This window comes from Macaca fascicularis, chromosome 2 (assembly GCF_037993035.2).
Source record: "Macaca fascicularis isolate 582-1 chromosome 2, T2T-MFA8v1.1".
NCBI lineage: Eukaryota > Metazoa > Chordata > Mammalia > Primates > Cercopithecidae > Macaca > Macaca fascicularis.
Genome location: NC_088376.1, coordinates 180,268,658 through 180,277,000, shown reverse-complemented (window position 1 = coordinate 180,277,000; position 8,343 = coordinate 180,268,658). Strand labels below are relative to the sequence as shown.

The 8,343-nt window shown below is 34.7% G+C and overlaps 1 non-coding gene across 1 annotated transcript; it reads right to left on the bottom strand.

Moving 5' to 3' along the window:
* Nucleotides 1-8,009: 8,009 nt before the first annotated feature.
* On the bottom strand, nt 8,010-8,115 carry LOC123571981 (U6 spliceosomal RNA). The gene has a single exon (XR_006696338.2). It is a non-coding gene; the product is annotated as a U6 spliceosomal RNA (small nuclear RNA).
* Nucleotides 8,116-8,343: the final 228 nt, after the last annotated feature.

Below are 8,343 nucleotides of genomic sequence, written 5' to 3'. Positions count from 1 at the left end.
GACACAGAGAGAGGAAGGAAGGAACGAAGGAAGGAAGGAAGGAAGGAAGGAAGGATGGAAGGAAGGAAGGAAAGAAGGAAAGAAGGAAGGAAGGAAGGAGAGAGAAAGAGAAAGAAAAAAAAAAGAAGGAAAGAAGGGAGGTGTCTGGGCCACTTTGCTTGCCTGCCTTCTCTTATATGAAAACCTCTTTACTTGCTCTTCCACGTTCTCTCTGGGTCCTATCATATCTCACTGCCCCTGGGACAGGGCAAGACATTCAGTCTCTTTTCTCTGCCATTATCTTTAACTCCTGTTCTTGTATTAGCTCTTGGTCTATTACTTTCTCCAATCTTTTCTTATCCTAAACAACAACAAAAACAAGCTCTTCCCAAACCCCATCTTTGTTTTCATAATGTTGTTTATTCTCCTTTCTAACAAAACCATTGTTCTTGAAAAATAAAATACCCTTTCTGTCTCAAATCTTTCACTTTCCATTAATTTTCAGCTTGTGAGGAGGATAGGTATTAGAAAAAAAAAACCTTATTTCAAAGCACACACTTCCTTTACCATAATCTACTTTGACATTTCCTTTGGGAAAGAGGTACTTTAATTTTGAAAAATACCTCTGACCTGATTATCATATGAGAATCACTATCTTTGTCAATGCCTCCCAGCTAACATAATTCTCTCAGAGTCCTTTCACTGAACGGCTCCCAATTGGCAAACTCTAATGCTACTTTTCAGGCTTATCTTAGCTGAGTTCCCTGAAGCCTTTGAATTTGTTGACCATGTTTGCTCTCTTTCTCTCTCTGGGTTTTTTTTTTTTTTTTTTTTTGACAGAGTCTCACTCTGTTGCCCAGGGAGGAGTGCAGTGGCGGGATCTTGGGTCACTGCAACTTCCGCCTCCTGGGTTCAACCGCCGATTCTCCTGTCTCAGCTTCCAGAGAAGGTGGGTCTGCAGGTGCGTGCCACTACACCCGGCTAATTTTTTTTGTTGTTTTTTGTTTGTTTGTTTGTTTTTGGTAGAGACAGGGTTTCACCATGTTGGCCAGGCTGAGATCATTATTTCTTTCAATATTTTTCCTCTATTTCTTTTATTGCTGTTCTTCCAGCCACTCTTTGTCTCTCTGTGCTGTTTTTGAAAGGTCTTGTGTAGACCTAAATTTTCAGCACAGTTACATACTGATGAGTCTCAAATACATCTCTCCAGACCACATCAGTTTCCTGGGTCTTTGACAACTGTTTCTGTTTTCTGAAATTTGTGACTTGGAAATGCATCCAAGTTCTGCTCAAATTTTAAATTCTTTGGCTTAAATATTTAAATTATTTACCTGCCCGTCCTTTCTACTAATCTATTAACTCTACTGAAGCATAAACCAGGTTATATATATATTTTTTCTAGTATTTCTAGTACTTTCACTGTGCTGAGTGAAGGATCAGATATTAGAAACTAATATATTTCATAGTCCCTTTGCGAATCCCCTTGTCAGTGTATGTAAGCTTTTTATGGAATGATCAAATTAACACAAAAGTTTTTAATAGGATTCTTAATTAACAGGGAAGTAATGTAAGAATGTTTTATGTGGTAAATGAGGAAGGAACCGTTCATTCTCTGGACATATTCATGAGTTAAAACTGTTAAAAATATTTTCCTGCTCTCCCAAAATGTGAGAAATTACTTACTCTATGATAATAAGAAATAGTATTAGCTTCTCCAGTTAAGTATCTATAAGCTTCTTAAGGAGGAAGGGAGGCAAACTGAATAGAAACAATCATGTTCTGCCTGATACAGGGGTCAGCAAGTTTCAGCTGTTCTGGCAAGACAAATGTGGCCTGAGTCTTGTTTTCATATGGCTAACAAGCTAAGCATGGATTTTATGTTTTGAGAGAGTTGCTGAGAAAAGAAGGAGGAGGAGGATAAGAAGGAAGATGAAGAAGATGAGAAGCATCACTGATAGAATCCACAGGTGTTCTATACAGTTAAACGTGTGCTCTCTGGTTCTTTACTGAAAAAGTTTGTCAACCTTGCATATAACAATTTTTTTTCCCTTAAGAGTCAGATGCTAAGGGAAAGAACAGATTCTCTGGGTTGACTAAGATTAGCCATTCAAATTAGAGTTGCAATAAATTTATTTCATTTATAACCCAAACCAAAATGATGAACTGAAGATGAATACATATCTGTTCATTAGTTCCATAAAGTAATTAAATTTATAACCTTTCCTATTAGATATCTGGCATAACCAAGATACCTTTGTCTTTCTTATACCAAACAAAAGTCACATAGGCATTATTTAATAGATACTGGGGAAATATTCAAGGCCCTCTGTTTTTTAATGGTGTCTGCAGGTATGCAATTTATTTGATTAATTGAAAACATCAGGTAGTACCTGGTCAAGCAGACAAATAAAAAATTCACTATGAAATCTATTTCAAGTTTTTACCAGCCATTCAGTGATTCAATTTGTTATTAATTTTGACATTCACAGAATATGTTTGCTATAAATAAAAAGATTAATTATTTTAACTAACTAGAGATTAGGATAGAGTCAAGATTCTTCTGATGTCCTAAGGAATGTAGAAGCACACATAATGCACCTAATACTGTGTTGTAGCACTGAGTGCGGACTTCATCCACAGCTAGAGCACCTGGGAGAGGATGTGGGGCAGAGTTACTTTTAACAGCCTCCTCTGTTGCCTAAAGTCATTTGACACTCAGGGAATTACTCAGTTATCCCCATGACTGCATTTTTTTTTTTGCTGTGCCCAGATTTGTATTTTCCCTCTGTGTACTTAGGCTAACTGATGAAATACCAGTTGAAGTCTATGGCAGGAGAGGAGGCCAAAGAGGCATGTTATAACAGACTCAGTATCTTTGGCTTCTTCTCCCCTTCCTTTTCTAGGCTTCTCCAATCCAATTTGTCCCTAACATTATCAGGGCTATATGGTCTCAGGAGTAACATTCTAGACTGAAGAGTTGCATTTGATGGCAATGTACAGGGTTTTCAGAAAGAGGTGAAAGAGATAAACCGTTCTTTATTTTCCCCTTCTGCTTGGGGACCATTCTATAGCTGACATCTGGGCCTTGTGATTTGCTCGGGTTCAAATTTACACATGAAAATATACAATGACTGACAAATTGAACGAACCTAAATGTAAACAGTGCACCAAAAACTAGCATTCACTTTTAGAATTACAGCAAGGACACCAAAAATTGAAGTTTAAAACTAAATTAAAGATAGATGTAGAATTCAGGTTGGGAATAGTCAGTGCAGGTAAATCCACGTAAGTGTAAATGCAGCTCACTGGATTTAAATAATGATGAGTTGAACCTGTTTGATGCAAATTTGTTAAATAGGAAGTACACAAAAAGATTCACTGTGGATTATGAAAAAGAAACTGAGAAATATCATTTGAGGGTATTATTATTTTATCAAGAGTGAGAGAAGACAGTAGATTTTGAGTTTAAATATGATGTGTCAGCTTTATCAAATTTTAGAAGAAAAAGAAATATCACTACCTTCTAGATTACGGCAGAAATTTGTGGAATAGATTTATTTACCTAGATCAGAAATAAGCACTTAATCATGTTAAAGGATTATATAAGATATTTGAAATAATATAACATCCCATCACAAACTGCATTGCAACTGGCTACCTGAGAACTCTTTGGAAAAGATAATTTACACTTAGTCAACCATGTACAAAATAAAAGTTAAAATTTCTTTTCTTGTTGAAATCAAATGTAGTCTGAGTGACTATAAGTTTGATCTTTCTGCCTGGTAAAAATCCTCAGCACTCTGAGTGTGAAATAAAGTAATATATAAAGCTTTAGTAAACAAGATTTCTTTCCAAGGTTGATGAGAAGGTTACAGAAACCCTAAAAGGGCTTTGAAAATCACTGACTCAAATAGAAAATTCATGAAAGTTGAGACCAGACCAAATTAAATAGGCCCAACTCAACTCAGCATTATAAAAGATTTTCCAAAATACTCCTCAAGTGAAATACACAGGCAGCAACTTTGTTTGTATACAAAATCACTCAGGTGCCTTTGGAAATCAGTTGCTGTGAAGTGCAAAGCAAAATCTCCCAATTCATACATGTATTATTTAAAAAATATGGATAGGATGGCCAAATGGGGCAAAGAGTAATAAAAAAAAATCTACAGTTACAAAAAATGAATGAGGCTCCTCAATTATTTTCATCATTGGAGATTATTAATTTATATGTCTCTAAATATTGATAGTCATAGAAAATCTCATTAATTTCCCTTACTGAAAATATGTATACCTTCTATAATACATTCTCTATCAGAATAATTGAAATTTGTCATCTTTTCTACACTGGAGCTGTTTTTGGGGAAAAAAAAATCCAAGACTTGGCAGAGGTGGGGAATAATGGTGGTGATGGGTGAAAATATAGGAAGGGCACGAAAGGAAATATTTGTGATGAGGCTCTCATTACATAATCACCAAATCAGAGAAAATTAGTGCTGAAAATGTTCCAAGAAATGTTAGCTCGTCTAGATTCTGTCTTTCAACAAACTTAGTTGACAAAACCACCCTATATTTCTTTTAAAGGCTAGCAAATAAAAAGATTTTCCAAGTTTACAGTTCAGAGCTTAACAGATTCCTCTGTCAGCAGCTCCTTCCAGATATCTAACTTAAATCCCATAAGCTTTAATGTAAGCTCATTTGTTCCAGTTTGAACATAGAGAAAATAACTTTTTATAATGACTTTTAATTAAAAAAAAAAAAGTAGTACAATTTCGAGGAAGAACGAATGACAAGTAATGTTCACAAACTGGAACTATCCCTCTCTTAAATCTATAGAAGTTTTTTGCTGTTTGATTGTTAACCCTTTTTGTAAATGTACCACTAAATTATGGACCTCCACCATCTTTTTTAAAAGGACAGAATTTTAAAGGCTGCAGTAAAGATTTTTGAGGGTGGTAGCATCATAGAAAAGAGAACAAATATACTTGTTTCAGCATAGTATGGCTATCAAGATGATCTTAAATGAATTATAAATGAGGCCATTTAAGAGTCACTTGCTGGACTGTTAGCTATTGCCATCTTCCTTCCTTTCTTCCTTTCTCCATCTTTTTCCTGCTGAGACACTATCATTTTGTTTCAGTTCCCAACTATTTTCTGAACTAAGTCTTTAAGAGAGAAAAAAAAAAAGGAATAAAGTAGCATATTTATCATACTATTTATGATTGCATGCATGGGAGAAATGATTTTAATTCTGCTTGCATTACTTGAATTTTATGAGATGAGAACTTAGATTCAACCCTAAAGGCTGCAGTACTTTACAGAAATTTAGCATTTATTGTTTATTCTGTTTATTTGTTTAGTTATTTGTGTGAAGTTTCAAACAGCTTAATTTTATCTTTTGCATTTGAAAACTTAAGGTCATTAAAATATCAGGGATGGAATTTTAAACAGGAACTAAGAGATTTACAAATCTTCTTATCTTTTGAGACTGATTAGGTTGATTTCTTGTGATGTAAACAACTATGCTACAACTTTCTTGCAGTAGGTTAGAATTTGAGCTATTTTCTCATGAAATTACATTTTAGAGAAGGCTGGACATAAAATTCCCCTAAGAGGATTAAAATAGTTATCTACTTATTTGATTATTTTAATTCTTTTAGGATTCTTATATTGGCTTTTAAAAGAAAAAAACAGTAAGGTAAACTTCAGAGCAGTTTGAGAAAATAAGTCTATTCTGTGTTAAGTTTACCATGGTTTTCACACTTAGAAAAATCATATTCTATCTTATACTCAGAATTATATTCTATTAGTTTTCAATTTGAAAAGAACTATAAATAAATTAAAAAATAAAGATACCTTGGTGTCTATTTTGAAGAAACATGAGCTGAAGGGGATTTTAACATGTTTTCTTGTATTTGAGAGCATGCTAGATCAGTACTGATAAGCCGCTGTCATTGAATTCTTGATAAGGAAGGGCAAATACTTATTGACTGCTCTGAAGTTATAGAAGGCAGTATCTTTAAAGACTTTTTGATATAGGATGGGAAACGCTGATATTTGTCTCCACAGAAATTTATGCTACTAGGAAACTTAAAGAAAACCATTTTTATTATAGAAGAAAATCATGTTCATTATCGGATAACCATAAGCGATTTGTGGAGCCATCACTTGCCCCCATTCATTAGGCCTGACTATTGAGATTTACTCAAACATGCCATGTGCTTTATTCCCCTTTCATTGTCCCTCACCACAAGTTGAGTCCTTCCCAATCTACACGATTTAAGTATTTTTAAGTCCACTGAGTTCATATACAATTGTGGACATAGTCTGAATATTTTCCCAAAGAGACTACTCCATTTTCTTATAAATCAAGGGTGTAGCTAAGTACTTTGAGGGGGAGGAGGTGGATTTATCTAATCCCACTGTCTCAAATTCCTATCTAGTCGTTGCATCAAACTGTGCACCAATATCGAGTTCCACTCTACTTCACACACGTGGGAAGATGATAATCACAGGTGACTTGACGTGCCTAATAAACTATAAATGGAAAATGTGATATATCACTTCTAGGGTAGAAACATTTTAGAAGTGGCAAGTAGAAGTCCAAGCTTCTTCCCTCCTGGATTGACCTCGCTGTGGAACCAGATGGTTTTAAAACATCCAAGAAACATTAATAGGAGACTGTACAGATGTTCTGTGGCTAAATGCCTGGCACCATTTTTATTCTAGTCTTCGTCCAACCTGCTAATTACCAGGATTGTTCAGTTTTTTTCCTAGTAGGGTAAGAGCATCGTTTGAGGTTTGGACTTATAAATACTGATTTTAGAATTTTTGTTTTTCCTCATTTATGGTTTTAGCTTCTTACCTCTGTGTTACCCTTAATAGTAAGTATTTTCAGTAGGTGAATTCACCATAAACCTTAGGGGGACTGCTTTGAGCTCTTTGGCTTACATGGCAGGAAATATTTGATTCAGTTTCCTGACAAACTGGATGAGATTTCTCATATAATGAGCATTCACACTGCCAATGAACATGCCATATGTTTAGACACATGGTTTTACTTTTATGATCTTTAAAACTTAATTTATTTTATGTAGCCCGTGGCTGAGATAATCATTTATAGGTTTCTAAGTACCAGGATTGGTGTCAGGTTTGAAAGTGCTCTGCTTTGGGCAGGAATGGAAGTATTGCTTCACTGTAAGGCATACATTCAGAGAAGCGTATATATTATTATCAATAGGGAACTTCTCAGCAAGTTCATTTTTTATTAGTACTGGCGGTGGTATAAAATATTCTATAGGATAGATGTAAGGGAAATGTTACCCACATATTGACTTAGAAAGGCAGCCTTATAGATTATATTATAGACAGCCATCCTGTGCATTATTACTCCATGCCACTTTTAAAAGGCATATTGTATTGAGTTAAAAAAAGATTATTTTACCCTTATTTTAAGCTTGCTCATTTCTGTGTCAGAGTACTACCAGGACAAATCAATAAATGATAGAAGCTAGGAAAAATAATGATTAAAATAAATTAGAATTAGAAGTAGTATTCACCTCTATTGGTGACTCCTTTTTTGTTTTTTGTTGTTGTTGTTGTTGAGATAGGGTCTCCCCCTGTTGCCCAGACTGCAGTGCAGTGTCATGATCTTGGCTCACTTCAACCTTCACCTCCTGGGCTTTAGCAATGCTCCCACCTCAGCCTCCTGAGTAGCTGGGACTAGAGGTATGTGCCACCACACCCAGCTAGTTTTTGTATTCTTTGTAGAGATGGGATGCCACCATGTTGCCCAGGCTGGACTATTTTTTTAAACAGAGAAATAAAGCATTAAAACTTTTCATGTTTATAATGTCTTAAATTATAACATATTAAATGTATATTAGTTTTACTAATTTTTATCTAATATACATTTATAATCAACAGTAAGATAATTTTTAATACTTTGACAAAATTTTTTAAAGGTCATGGAATTATCATAATTTTTTCAATTAATTATCATTTTTCTTTTTACATTTTTTAAGATAAGAAATTTTTATATGTAATGCTTTATGAATTTGCCTGTCATCCTTGCACAGGAGCCATGCTAATCTTCTCAGTATCCTTCCAATTTTGGTATATCTGCTGCCAAATGAACGAAGCAGTGTTTTTCTTTTTTTGGAAAACAGCTTTATTGAGGTATCATTGATATACAATGGACTGCACATGTCTAAAATGTACACTTCTGAGTTTCAACATAGGCAAGCACCTGTGATACCATCATTCCAATCAAGGTAATAGGCATATTCAACATCTACCAAAGTTTCTCTACGACCCTTTGTTTGTATGTTTGGCTTTTCTTTGATAAGAACACTTAACTTAAAAATT